The 13,407-nt window shown below is 54.4% G+C and overlaps 1 pseudogene; it reads right to left on the bottom strand.

The window, feature by feature from the left end:
* Positions 1–8,506: 8,506 nt before the first annotated feature.
* On the bottom strand, positions 8,507–13,071 carry LOC138843194 (coiled-coil domain-containing protein 85C-like; annotated as a pseudogene).
* Positions 13,072–13,407: the final 336 nt, after the last annotated feature.

Raw genomic sequence — 13,407 nt, forward strand, 5'->3', positions numbered from 1 at the left:
GTCCTAAATAGCACTCTGGCCTCAGAATCAGCCCTAAAGGCATTCGGATCTGGCTGAAAAGCCCATGAGAGTATTTCAGGCATGGAAAGCCAAGACACTCTGGCAAAAAGATCTCTGTGAGTGAGATCCCAGTGGAAAGAACAGGTCTTCAAAGAAGGAGGTACCTTCCTCTGAAGGGAGGAGAGAACCTCCACTTTGACTATGACCTTGTTTAAACAAGATAAGAGTCAGAGAACTCAAAAGGCTTCCATAGCCTTGGAAACTCATGACTGGAGCATAGGGAGATTACTGATGCCATAAACAGGAGTGTCAATTTGTAAAGTCAACAACAGGAGTCACTGTGCATTTACTCCTCATGTAGGATCTCTGTCCTTAATGTGCTGTACATTGAGGCTTAATGCTATAACGAGTACTCAAACAGTATATTTCACTTTGTGTTTCTATGGTGGTGCAAACTGTTGAAATCTTTACTTATTGTATACTAAACTGATCTTCTATAAGAAAAAAGAAATTATCAATTCCCAACTTGACTCTCACTGGGATTAAACATGACAATAGGTCTGATCTGATTTCATCATCATTTAAAAAAAATCATCTATTATTTTTCACTTTATGTTTCTGTGTGGGAGCAAACTGTTGAAATCCTTACTTGATGTATACTAAGCTGATCTTCTGTATATTAAGATAATCGAAAATGAATCTTGATGTGAATGGAAGGGGAGAGGGAGTGGGAAAGGGGAGGGTTGTGGGTGGGAGGGACGGTATGGGGGGGAAGCCATTGTAATCCATAAGTTGTACTTTGGAAATTCATATTCATTAAATAAAAGTTAAAAAAAGAATTAGGACATGTCATTTAGAAGCATTACTTATCAGAAGAACCAAGCATATAAGGTCACTAGGGGTCAGACAGGTGGAACAGAGATCACACCCAAGAATGGAGTATCAGGGACTGTGATGGTGAACCCTGGAAATCACACCCGTGAACTCACTGCTGACTTTGTTCTGGTAGCCATACACAGCAGAGGGGCTACCATCCTGAAATGAGGTCTTGAGGTGGACACTCAGGCTGCTGGGTAGGTGCTATCAGAACACGTGCACCCATGTGGAGTGCCTGGGTTTGAGTCCCAGCCCCACTCCTGCTCATGTGCACTCTGGGAGCAGCAGGTGATGGCTCAGGTGGGTGGGTTCCCATCACCCATGCGGGAGACCTGGATTGAGTTCCTGCCTCCCAGTTCTGTGTGGCCCAGCCCTGGCCATCTGTGGGCATCTGGGGATGGGCAGAGAACCAGCAGATAGATGGGAGCACTTTTTATTTTATCTGTCTGTCTCTGCCTCTCCAATAAAAATTTTAAAAATCCCTAAAAAGGAAAATGTTTATAGTTGTTTACTGACATGAAAAGATGTTTGAAACATGTTTACGAGTAAAAAGAAAACCAAGAGATGTCAGAGAACAGCAGCAGCATAATTCTGGTTATGTAAAATAATGCATACATGCCTATTTGCTTTATGCACTAAAAGGCTTCTGGCAGCAGGTTCACTAAGATACTGTGTATCACTTTCTGATGGGATTTTGGTGATTTCATGTTTGAACTTTTCTCTATAGTGTGACTCTCTGCCAGTGAGGATGTGGCATTTTTATTCTCAGGTAATGGCTATGTGCTGGTTCCTTTTTTTTTTTAAGATTTTTTCTATTTATTTGACAGGTAGAGTTACAGTGAGAGAGAGAGAGAGAGAGAGAGGTCTTCCTTCCATTGGTTCACTCCCCAAACAGCTGCAGTGGCCAGAGCTATGCTGATCTGAAGCCAGGAGCCAGGTGCTTCCCCCTGGTCTCCCACATGGGTGCAGGGCCCAAGCATCTGGGCCATCCTCCACTGCCTTCCCAGGCCACAGACAGAGCTGTACTGGAAGAGGAGCAGCTGGGACAGAACCTGGCGCCCATATGGGATGCCGGCACCGCAGGTGGAGGATTAACCTACTGACCTACGGCGCCGGCCCCTATGTGCTGGTTCTTAACTGGGGTACTGGTCACATAGATGCCTCATCATCATTCTTCTGATATACATTTCACTATAATGAAATTTTAAAAGAATGTATCACTGTTACAAGCAGAGCAAAAAAAAAAAGCCACTTTTCATTTCCAACAAAATTATGCTTTTTAGACAATGATAGGAAAAAATTCAAGAGTTGATATGTTGTAGATGGGGCTGTGGAAGAAACAGTTTAATTTGTATTTATTTATTTTCATTTTATTTGAAAGGGAAAGAGACAAATGCAGGGAGAGAGAGAGAGAGAGAGAGAGAGAGAGAGAGAGAGAGAGATATCTTCCATCCACTGATTCACTCCCTAAGTTATTTGCAATGGCTGAAGCCAGGAGCTGGGAACTCAGTCCAGGTCTCCCACGTGGCTGGCAGCAGCCCAGCTGCTTGCGCCTTCATCTGCTGCTTCCCAGGCTGCACGTGAGCAGGAAGCTGGGATCAGAAGTGGAGCCGACACTCAAACCCAGGCACTCCAATATGGGATGCAGACATCCCAAGAACCACCGTGTCAAACAACCACCCTGAAAATCACATTTACATGGAACTTCTTACACTGCTATTTGGGCAATAAATACAAATTGGTCGGGGAAATCTGACCACGGAGTGGACAGGTCCACAGTTCCTTCTATCTGCAGACTGTGCTGGGGCCTGGAATGTCAGGCACACCCCCAAGACCCCATGAGCAGTGGTTTTAGTGACAAGGCCTCTAATTACCTGATCCGCACTCCAGAAGTAGAAGGTGAGGGAAGAGACACCGAAGAGGAGTCCTGGCCAGGGGATGTCCCCAGAGACGGGATCACGGAAAATGTGGAAAGCATCCGGGCGAGGGAGGTAGCACTCTGGCTTGGCAGTCCAGTTGCCATCACTGATGACACTGGGGATGGCATCAAAGTACTTATTCAGCAGCTCCTGGTATCCTCCCACTGCAACAAAGGCTGAAAAAGATCACACTCGTCAGCTCCTTAAACAGAGTGTTCACATATGACTGAAGAACTGAGATGGCAAAACCAGACTCACTGGGATTGGTTGTGTCTCATCCATAAAGTACATCAGGGTGACACAGTCCAGGCCTTATGTGCTAAGAGGAACAGGCCTTGGTGTTTGTGCGCCCAGCAACCTCTCTCTGCCTGCTTCTGGTCGCAGAATCTCTCTTTCCAGTTGGATCCCATTCTGGGTAGTCTGGGGGGATCCAGTCAAACTGCCTCCCACTCCAGTCCAGCACGGGACTCAGGCCTGGCCCACATTCCCTGTGTGCTGGGCAAAAACTGAAATAGTGTGGGGAGCAACTGAGACTAGACTAAATTACTGGAATTAAGACTTATTCTATGCATCTGCTCTCCCACAATATGGCACTGGGGAGGAGTAAACTTCTACACAGCTGCCTCTCGCCAATTTGAGCTGCAGGAGCTGATCCTGCTCCTGATTGGAGGAGAGCAGCGTGCTCGGCATGTGGGTAGCAGAATTGGGATTGGTGGAAGAGGACTATAAAGGAGGAGAGAGACAACATGCACCAGGAACATCTGGAGGAACATCTGGAGGAACACCTGAGGAACATCTGAGCAGCCCCCTAGAGAGCTGGCCGGCGGTGTGCCGCTCCTCTGCGGAAGCGGGGAAAGCGGCGGAGGGTGCCGCCCCTCCATGGAGGTGGAGGGGCCGCCAGCTAACCCGGGACGGCGTCGTTCCTCCGCGAGTGAGGGGCCGGCAGCTAACCCAGAAAGGGCTGGGCAGAAAGAACAGTGCAGGGTCTGGTGTCATTCCTCCACAAATGGGGGAGCGACAATATAGGAGGACTGGACGTGAGATCCAGGCTGGGCAAATCAGAATTTGCTCCAGGATTCTTCTGCTGGAGGGACTGAGAATGACTGCTTCCCTCCACCAGGCTCTCTGGGGCCATGATAATTTGAAGCTCTTACATATACTTGGTTCATTCAGAACCCTGTTTTTTAAAAAATTTATTTGAAAGACAGAGTTACAGAGAGAGGTAGAGACAGAGAGAGGGGTCTTCCATCCACTGGTTCACTCAACAGATGGCTGCAACGGCCGGAGCTGCGCTGATCCGAATGCAGGAGCCAGGAGCTTCCTCTGGGTCTCCCACGTGGGTGCAGGGGCCCAAGGACTTGGGCCATCTTCTACTGCTTTTCCAGGCCACAGCAGAGAGCTGGATTGGAAGAGGAGCATCCAGGACTAGAATTGGCGCCCATATGGGATGCTGGTGCTTCAGGCCAGGGCTTGGACCTGCTGTGCTACGGCGCCGGCCCCTCATTCAGAACCCTGGATCTAGTTATGCCTGAACGTAGTGTGCTCTTGGCCTTTTCAGCTATGTGAACCAAGGAAGTACATGTTTGCCTACACTAGGTTGGAACTACCACCACAAATTAGTTCAAGAATCTTGACTATGACATGAATGAATTTCATGCAATGCCAACAAGATATTTACAAAACTTCATTGTTGAAATTTTCCTCAAGTCTATGGCATTTATTCCCCAATATCCTAAGTGGTACAAATTTTTATCATTAAAGGAAAAATTTTTTTTCCTGAAAGGCACTAGAGTGCCTGTTCAACTAAACAAATAACCAAATTTTATTTGGCATATTAAACCATATTCCTTTGAAATAGCCTTGATAATTGAAACAGGTTTAGGGTCATTTGCAGCCACGACTAGTCAATGACAGGATACTGAGTAACTAAAAACTAATAAAGACATTTCATGGCATTTATAAAAATAAAATCCATATGGATTTTTTTTAAAGGTGAAACATAAAACTACTAAGTTATTAGAAGAAAATGGGAAAGTCTTTATGAACTTTGATTAAGGAATACATACTTTTGATTTTAAACAAATGTTTGTTTTTTGTTCATTTAAAAAGCAGAAAGAGAGAGAGAGAGAGAGAGAGAAAGAGAGAGAGAGAGATCTTTCATCTGTTGGTTCATTCCCCAAATGCCTTCAGCCAGAGTTCCACCCAAGTCTTCCATGTGGATGGCAGGGCCCCAAGTGCCTGAGCCATCAGCAGCAGCCTGGGAGGGTACAGACTAGCAGGAAGCTAGACCTGGAAGTGGACTCAACTCCAGGCACTCCATTATGGGATACAGGCATCTGAAGTGGCATTTAAACTACTGTCCCCAAACCTACCCTGTGGTCTCCACTTCCAGTCAACACTATACTAAGGTCCTAGCCAGTGTAATAAGGCAAGAAAAGCAACAATTTTAGTCTAGGAAGGAAGGAAACAAAAGTGTAACATCTTGACCTGGGTACTGGGTACCAGAGTGGTTTTACTTTGATCTTTTATTAGTCTTTGCACTCTGATTTGTGTACTTTACAGTTAAAAAGTTTATTAAAATATAAAAACAGAAAAATGAAGCAGATCTCTACTCAGTGACACAGAAAAGCTGCCAGTAATATAGTATCAGTAGGAGAATAACTGGATGTAAAACTTTTTTTATTTAAAGATTTATTCATTTATTTGAAAGGCAGAGTTACAGAGAGGCAGAGAGAGAGAGAGAGAGAGAGAGAGAGAGAGAGAGAGAGAGAGTCTCCATCTGCTGGTTCACTCCCCAAATGACTGCAGTGGCTGGAGTTGTGCAGATCCAAAGCCAGGAGCCAGGAGCTTCTTCTGGGTCTCCCATGCGGGTGCAGGGTCCCAAGCACTTGGGCCATCTTCTGCTGCTTTCCCAGGCCACAGCAGAGAGCTGTATCAGAAGTAGAGCAGCTGGGACTTGAATTGGAACCCATAAGGGATGCCAGCACTGCAGGCAATGGCTTTACCTGCTACTCCATGGCGCTGGTGGCGTAGCTGGTAAGGCCACCACCTGCAGCACCGGCATCCCATGGAGGGTTCCTGTTTGAGTCCCTGATGCTCGACTTCCAATCCAGCTCTCTGCTGTGGCCTGAGAAAGCAGTGGAGGATGGCCCAAGTCCTTGGGCCCCTGCACCCATGTGGGGACCTGGAAGAAGCTCCTGTTTCTTGACCGAATCAGCCCAGCTCCGGCTATAGCGGCCATCTGGGGAATGAACCAGCGGATGGAAGACCTCTCTCTCTCTCTCTGCCTCTGCCTCTCTGTAACTCTGCCTCTCAAATATCTATTCTTTTCTCTCCCCAAATCAAAGTGGTTTAACAGAAGGTAGAAACGGGCCGGGCACCCACGACTCTGGCTGTGTGCAGGCAGCTGCAGGTCTCACCGCGGGCACCGCCTCAGAAGCCAGCGCTGCGCCCGCACAGCATGAACAGACACCTGTGCCACTCCACAGCCGTGCAGTCTGCTCTTTAAAAAATCAGTGGTATGCAGTTTGCTCACTCTCAAGTCTCAAGAAAAAAAAAATGAAAGGTCACTTTTTTCTCTTTAAACACCGGTGTGTAGCGAGAACTCGTGGATAGAAACACGCCCGCCTAAAAACTCAGCAGATTCTGACTTCAGGGTGGCAGGCCCCCATTGGGGCTGGGCCAGTGGCCTCCTTCACGGTGGGGGTCTCAGCACCCCAGCCCAACGAGGGGCTCAGAGCTGAGGCTCCAGAGGGAGGGGTTGGCTCCGTGTCGCTCTGCTAGTGGCAGAGCTGGGCATCACCCTGAGCCATGGCCAAATGGCCGCCTGAGGCCCCAGCCACTGGCTCTACGGCCGCCAGCTGTACCCAGGCGCGCAGTCGTGGCTCCATTTGAGATGTGTCCCACGGGCAGTTCCACCCTCCCAAACCAGGGGCCGCCAGCAGGGGCAGGAAGGGACAGGAGGGCTCTCAGGATGTGCTCTGCGGGTCCCTGGACACCACACAGCTTTAGGGACAGGGTCACTCCCCTCTGGAAGGGAAGGTCGCTTCAAGGCCCACCTGCAGGGGACTAACTGGTCCCAGGAGTCTACTTACTGCTTATTTCAGTGGTGGCCCAGCTGCCTGATGCGCACACAACACACTCTGCTCCGGGCAGCTACAGTCCCACCCACTCCCGGGCTGCTCTGTGGCTCTGTGGATTCCAGGACCCAGAAGGTGCCTCTGGCACTCCCAGCCCAGCTGCCCATCTGGGCAGGAATCGCCCAGTGCCATGACCAGCAGGTGTTCACCCAGCTTCAAGAGCACAGCCCTGGTGACGGAAGCTCCTTCCAGAAAAAGCTCAGAGGGCTCCCTGGAACTGCACACGGCCCGTCCCCTGTTTAGCGCCCACTCAGCACGCCCTGGGCCGTGAACCTTTCCCCTGAGTTAGGACCCAAGGGTGCCACAGGCACACACAGTGTGAACAACCCCGTGCCTTGGATCCCCAGGCCTCACAGGGGCCCAGATGGGACCTGCCGGCCGCACACAGCCCCTGGGCACCTCGCTCAGTACTGTGGAAGAGTGAGGAAGGTGCTGAAACAGTGTGTGCGAGGTGGCCCGTCCCGTCCTAGGGCTCCAGGACCCAGGAGCTCATCGCACTGCCCACACGACCACCCGCTCTGGGCCTCGTCCTCACGTGTCAGTTCCTGCCTTCCCTTCACAGCTGACCCACGGAGCCTCCTTGGCAGTGGCCGACAGCCCTGAGGCTCAGAGGGGAGGTGATGGCACCCGTGACGAGGCCACCAGGCGGCAGGGCACAGCTAGGGCCCGGCCCACCCCAGCAGCCTCTCCATCGGCTCCATGGCTGTGAACATGACCCAGCCTACTAGACCTGTGTGGGCTCGAACCGTGAGCAGGGCTGAAGGAAACCATGGAGACCTCAGGGGCCCAGAGACGCTGAGTGACTTGCTGGTCACTCGGCAAATTAAAGCCAGAACCTGCACTCCCACGGCTCTATTCACAGTGACCCAGGGTGTGGCCGGGTCCCTGGGGGAGGCCACAGCTGACCACAGGCCCAGCCGTGGCCCAGTGCTACTTTCCAGAGAGAACGACGCGTGGCTCGGCTCAGAGACTGCATGGGACTGTCCCGGGCTCCGGGCCCATCGTGTAAACCACAGCAAGGGACGAGCCCTGGGCACAGGGCACGGGACGTTACAGAGAGGGCGGCTGTCTTGGGGGCAGGGGGTGAGCAGCAGGGCAGCTGGGCACAGCAGGGGGTCCGAGAAGGGGCCTGAACCCCAGAGCAGCCTGTGGCCAGCCGGGGACTTGGTGAGTTTCCTTGTCCAGGACGTAGGGAGCCCAGTGCTCAGGGAGCCGGGGCAGGTGAAGGCTTGGCGGAGGTGGTGTCATGCGCGCCAGGACCCAGGCTCCAGTGGGGTCGGTCTCTGTGCGGGCAGCGGGGTGGAGGCTTGGTGAGGGCCCCTGTGGAGGGCGGGGCCCAGGAGCCAGGGGCCGTCACAGCAGCAGCAGCAGCAGCCTCGGGCCTCTTGCTAATGTAGCCGGGGCTTGGGGCCCAGAGACAGACAGGTCGGCAGCTTCTCGTCTTGGGATTTGCTGGTGAGTGAGGTGGGAGATGGAGGCTGGCCAGGCCAGGCATGCCGCATGCTATGCACAGTGCGCCCCCAGGTAGGAAGGCTGCGCCTGGGCTCCAGGCGTGCCAGTTCACGGCCGGGGAGGAGCGGCCCTACAAGGGCCCCTTGAACTGGTTGCCAGCCAGGTGCTGCCGGATGGAGGGCTTGGAGCTGGCGGCGTCTCCCAGCTTCCTCCAGACCACGTTGCACATCTCGCGGCCGATGGCCTTCTCCTTCTCGCTCAGGTCCTCCTCGCAGCAGTCCTGGAGCTGCCGGTCCAGGTTCTCGTGCACCTCCAGGACCTTCATCGCATGCACAACAGCCTCGGGCTTCTGTCCGGCAGAGCTGTAGCCGGAGGAGGCAGGCGAGGGCAGCTCAGGCACAGGGCAGGCCGGGCCATTTGGCAGGGCGTCCTGGCAGGGCGGCAGCAGGACGGCGAGCTGGGGAGCCTTTCCGCAGTGTCCGGAACTCTCCGGGGCCCGCGGGTGCCGGGAGCTTGTCACCCTCCAGCAGCTTCACCTTGCACTCCCGCTGCCTGACGTAGGTGGACGATGGATCGTGCAAGCCACTGGGGATGCTGCGGTGATGCGGCGGCGCCGAGAGACCGTCCAGGGACCGGCGCGTGACTCCGGCCTTGAGCGCCCGGCAGGCAGCAGCGCGGGTGGGACGTGGTGGTGGCGGTGCTGGTCCGGGCTGCCGCCGCTGCCAGCACCACAGGTGCTGCTCCCGTGGCCCATGTCGCGGGTCCCCGCGCCCGCCGCGCCGCCCGCCAGCGGCCCGCTCAGGCTGGCCTGGCTGTCGATGGAGCTGCGGGAGCCCGCGCCGCCGCTCGCCCAGCAGCCGCACCAGCTCCTCGCGCTCCAGGTTCTCGCGCAGCAGGGCCTCCTGGCGCACCTGGATGAGGGCGGGCCACCTCGTGCCACACGGCGCCGGCGTGCGCCCCTTCTGCCGGTCGTCGTCGAGGAAGCAGCAGAGCTGGCGCAGCTCCTGGTCGTCGTCCTGCAGCCGCCGGTTCACGTCCTGGAGGCCGCGGATCTCCAGCAGGTGCTGCTGCAGCCGCCGGTTCACGTCGCACATCAGGCAGCCGCGCTCCAGCGTGAGGCCCACCCTCTCGCCCTCGGTGCGCCTCGGCCGCCGCGCCAGCTCCTCCTTGCTCCAGGGCAGCAGCTCCTCGTCCAGCACCTGGCTCAGCTCCTCCTCCTCCTCCGCCGCCGCCGCCGCCGCCGCCGCCGCCGGGGCTTCGCCATGGCGGGGCCCTCACCGCGGCATCGCCCTCGCCGGGCCGGCGCTCCCCGCGCCGCGGCTGCGATGGGCCGGTCCGCGCGCGGGCCGGTGGGCAGCTGGGGGCGCGTGTGGCCCGCCCCGCGCCACCTCCCGCGCCCTCACGCAGCGCCCGCTGGGCCGCCGGGGAGCCCGCGTGCCTGGGGACTCAGGAGCGGGGACGGCTGCTGCGTCAGCGGCCGCTGAGCCAGGCTCACCACGCTGGGGAGAAGCAGGTGGAGGCCCGCCCCCGGCCCCGCTCCCGGGCCCCCCGATTATCTGTAAGACGCTAGTTAAAACAAGGAACATGAATATGATGAAATACAATGTAGATTACAAAAATAAGGTAGCTCTACTATGTGACAAAAATAATATACAATACATAATCTCCTTAAAATTCTACACGTCTATGATACTTGGGACACATTTAGATATGCAGGATAGATATGCAGATATTTGGCAGTATATAGAACAAAATTCTTCTGGGGACTAGAATTATGGTTATAAAGATGAAGTAGGGAGAAAATTTCAAGTTCTGTACTTGAACTGTAACATTTGTTTTCTTACAGCCAGCAACAGTCACATTCAAAATAAAAGACATTCCTAGAGGCATTTAAAAAGGAACAAAATACCTCCCAAGGCAATAATAACTTTTGAATGGAGTGGAAGTAACCACGCCATTCAAAACCAAAACTTGGCACCTGTGTTGTGGCGTAGCAGGTGAGGCTGCCGCCTGTAATGCTGGTATCCCATGTGGGTGCCGGTTCAAGTCCTGGCAGCTCCACTTCTGGTCCCGCTCCCTTAGGAAATGGCCTAAGTGCTTGGGCCCTGCACCTACGTGGGAAACCTGGAAGAAACTCCTGGCTCCTGGCTTCAGATCAGCTCAGCTCTGGCCGTTGCAGACATCTGGGGAGTGAACCAGTGGATGGAAGACCCCTCTCTCTGTCTCTACCTCCCTCTGGAACTCTGTCTTTCAAATAAATAAAATAAATTTTAACAAAAAAGAAAGGTTGAGGGGCAGCATTTAGTGTAGCAATGAAGATGCTGCTTGGGATGCTCCCCTCTTATATTAGAGCTGGACACCAGCCCTGCAAGAACTTTTTTATTTTTAAGATTTATTTTATTTATTTGAAAGGCAGTTACAGAGAGAGGTAGAGCCAGAGAGAAAGAGAGGTCTTCCAACCACTGGTTCACTCCCCAGATGGCTGCAATGGCCACAACTGTGCAGATCTGAAGCCAGGAGCCAAGAGCCTCCTCTGGATGTCCAATGCTGGTGCAGGGGCCCAAGGACTTGGGCCATCTTCTACTGCTTTCCCAGGCCACAGCAGAGAGCTGGATCAGAAGTGGAGCAGCTGGGACTCAAACTGGTGCCCCTATGGGATGCTGGCCCTGTAGGTGGCAGCTTTACTGGCTATGCCACAGCACTGGCCACAACAAAGGAATTTTTTTTTTTAAAAAGTAACTATGCAAGGTAAAATGCACAAATTAGACACAGTTCAGAATGTGCATGTATCAAACACCTTAGCTGGGGAAACTATAAGGCAACAAACAAAACAAAAGCCTTAGGGGAGGCATATTAATAAGTGAAGAATGGTAGTTATTTATACTATTAAGAATGTCTGTTAGGAGCCAGTGTGGTGGTGTCCCGGGAAAGTGACACTGGCATCCTTTATGGGTTCCGATTCATGTCCCAGCTGCTCCATTTTCCATCAAGCTCCCTGTTAATGCACCTGGGAAAGCAGTGGAAGCTGGCCCAAGTGTTTGTCCCCTGTGACCTCATGGGAGACCTGGAAGAAACTCCAGGCTCCTGGCTTCAGGCCCTGGGCATTGCAGCCATCTGGGGAATGAAGCAGCAGATGAAAGATTTCTCTCTGTGTGTCTTCCCTTCTTTCTGTAACTATGACTCTCAAAATAAATAAATAAAAAAGAAAGCTTGCTATATTTGTAATAGAACAAAATTACATATGATCTAAATTGCCTAATAAGTTCATAAATAGTGGAATGTCTGCATAATTTAATACTATGCATATAAGTATAAAATACCTGTGTCTGTCTATGTTTATATAGGTCTGGAAAGAGAGTCTCCATATATTATGAAATGAAAATGCCAGTTAGAAAGTCACCATTCAGGGGATAATGATGTGCTAAAGCCAGGTAAGCCACTGCCTACAGCGCCAGCATCCCATATGGGTGCTGGTTTGTGTCCTGGCTGCTCCACTTCTCCACTTCTGATCCGGCTCTCTGCTATAGCCTGGGAAAGCAGTGGAAGATGGCCGACGTCCTTGGGCCCCTGCAATGGCGTGGGAGACCTGGAAGAAGCTCCTGCCTCCTATCTTTGGCCTGGCCCAGCCCTGGCTGTTGCAGCCATTTGGGGAGTGAACCAGTGGATGGAAGACTCTCTCTCTCTCTCTGTAACTCAGCTTTTGGAATAAATAAATAACTCTAACAAAAAAGTTCTTGAATTTGAAAAAAAAGAGCAAAGGCCCTTAGGCTTTTTTTTTTTTTTTTGCAGTGATACCCAATTTATTACATCTCAGCGTAAAAAGAGGGCTGGGGAGGGGGCGGCCGCGGGAAGCCGCGCTCTGCATTGTCGCGCCCCAGACCGCGGGGGCTGAGGACGCGCAGGACGCAGGAGGTCTGCGGTTTCGGACAGGGTGGGCGCGGGCGATGCACTTGAACCAGCAGAGGGGCCGGGGCGGGCGGGGGTGAGGGGCTGCGGCGACACTACCGTGGCAGGGTCCCGGGGACGGGATATTGCACTGAGCCAGGTGCGGGGGCGCGGGGCGCGGGGAGTTCCCAGCTCGCCCAGGTTGTACAGCACAGGAGTGCGGGCGCCGCCCACCGCTCGTGCTAGCAGCCACGGGGGAGGAGCGAGCGGGGGCTGTCACCAAGGAGTTTGCAGATCTGGGAGTGGGGTCTTCGGGTTGCCTACCAGGAGCCGGGTTCAGCCGCCCCCGACAGAGAAGCCCCGCCTCTAGACGACAGGACCGCCCCTAGACGGCGGACCACGCCCCTCCGGGGAGGCCCCGCCCACGGCGGACCCCGCCCCACCGGCCTAGCTCTGTAGCCTCAGACAAGGTCCCCAGAGGGTCTCAGCGTCTCCCGCCGGGGGCGTCCCTGGACTCGGGGTCTGGACGACGCCAGGCTGCGGACGCGGCTTCCCTGGTCCCTGTGGTCCCTCTGCCCCTGCCCCCGGGGACCTGGCCCAGGCGGGCTGGTGCTGATGGGGCGGGGGCGGGCCAGCAGTGTGGAGATCTCCGTGCGCTCCGCGAGGACCCAGAGCAGCGGGTACGCGGGTCGGCGCTCGGCGGTGGTGGGCGCTGGGGGCTCGGCAGTCCGCGTCCGTCCAGGGGCCGGGCACCGCCTCCGGGCGGCGGTGGGCGCTGGGCTCCCGGTCTGGAAGTGCATAGAAGTTAAAAGTAGATGTCAGCTGCTGGCGTGTCCTCCTCATCCGAGGCCTGGCTGGCGGGCTCCGAGGCGGCCTCCACCCCCGCGGCCGCCTCCTTGGGGACGATGATCTCCACACTGCACGCGGGTTCCACCTGCACGGTGACCTGCTGCGGGTCCTCCTGGGGCCGGCCGTCGTGCCCCAAGGACTGCGTGCGCCGCCTGTACCGCGCGGTTGCTCCGAGGTCTCCGACATCTCCGACGGGGACTGCTCCGAGATGGACAGCGAGGTGGACGACAGGGTCGTGGCGATGGAGGCCGTCGTGGCTTCCTCCAGTCGGCGTGCAGGGCAGGAGG

Source organism: Oryctolagus cuniculus, chromosome 21 (genome assembly GCF_964237555.1).
Source record: "Oryctolagus cuniculus chromosome 21, mOryCun1.1, whole genome shotgun sequence".
Lineage (NCBI taxonomy): Eukaryota > Metazoa > Chordata > Mammalia > Lagomorpha > Leporidae > Oryctolagus > Oryctolagus cuniculus.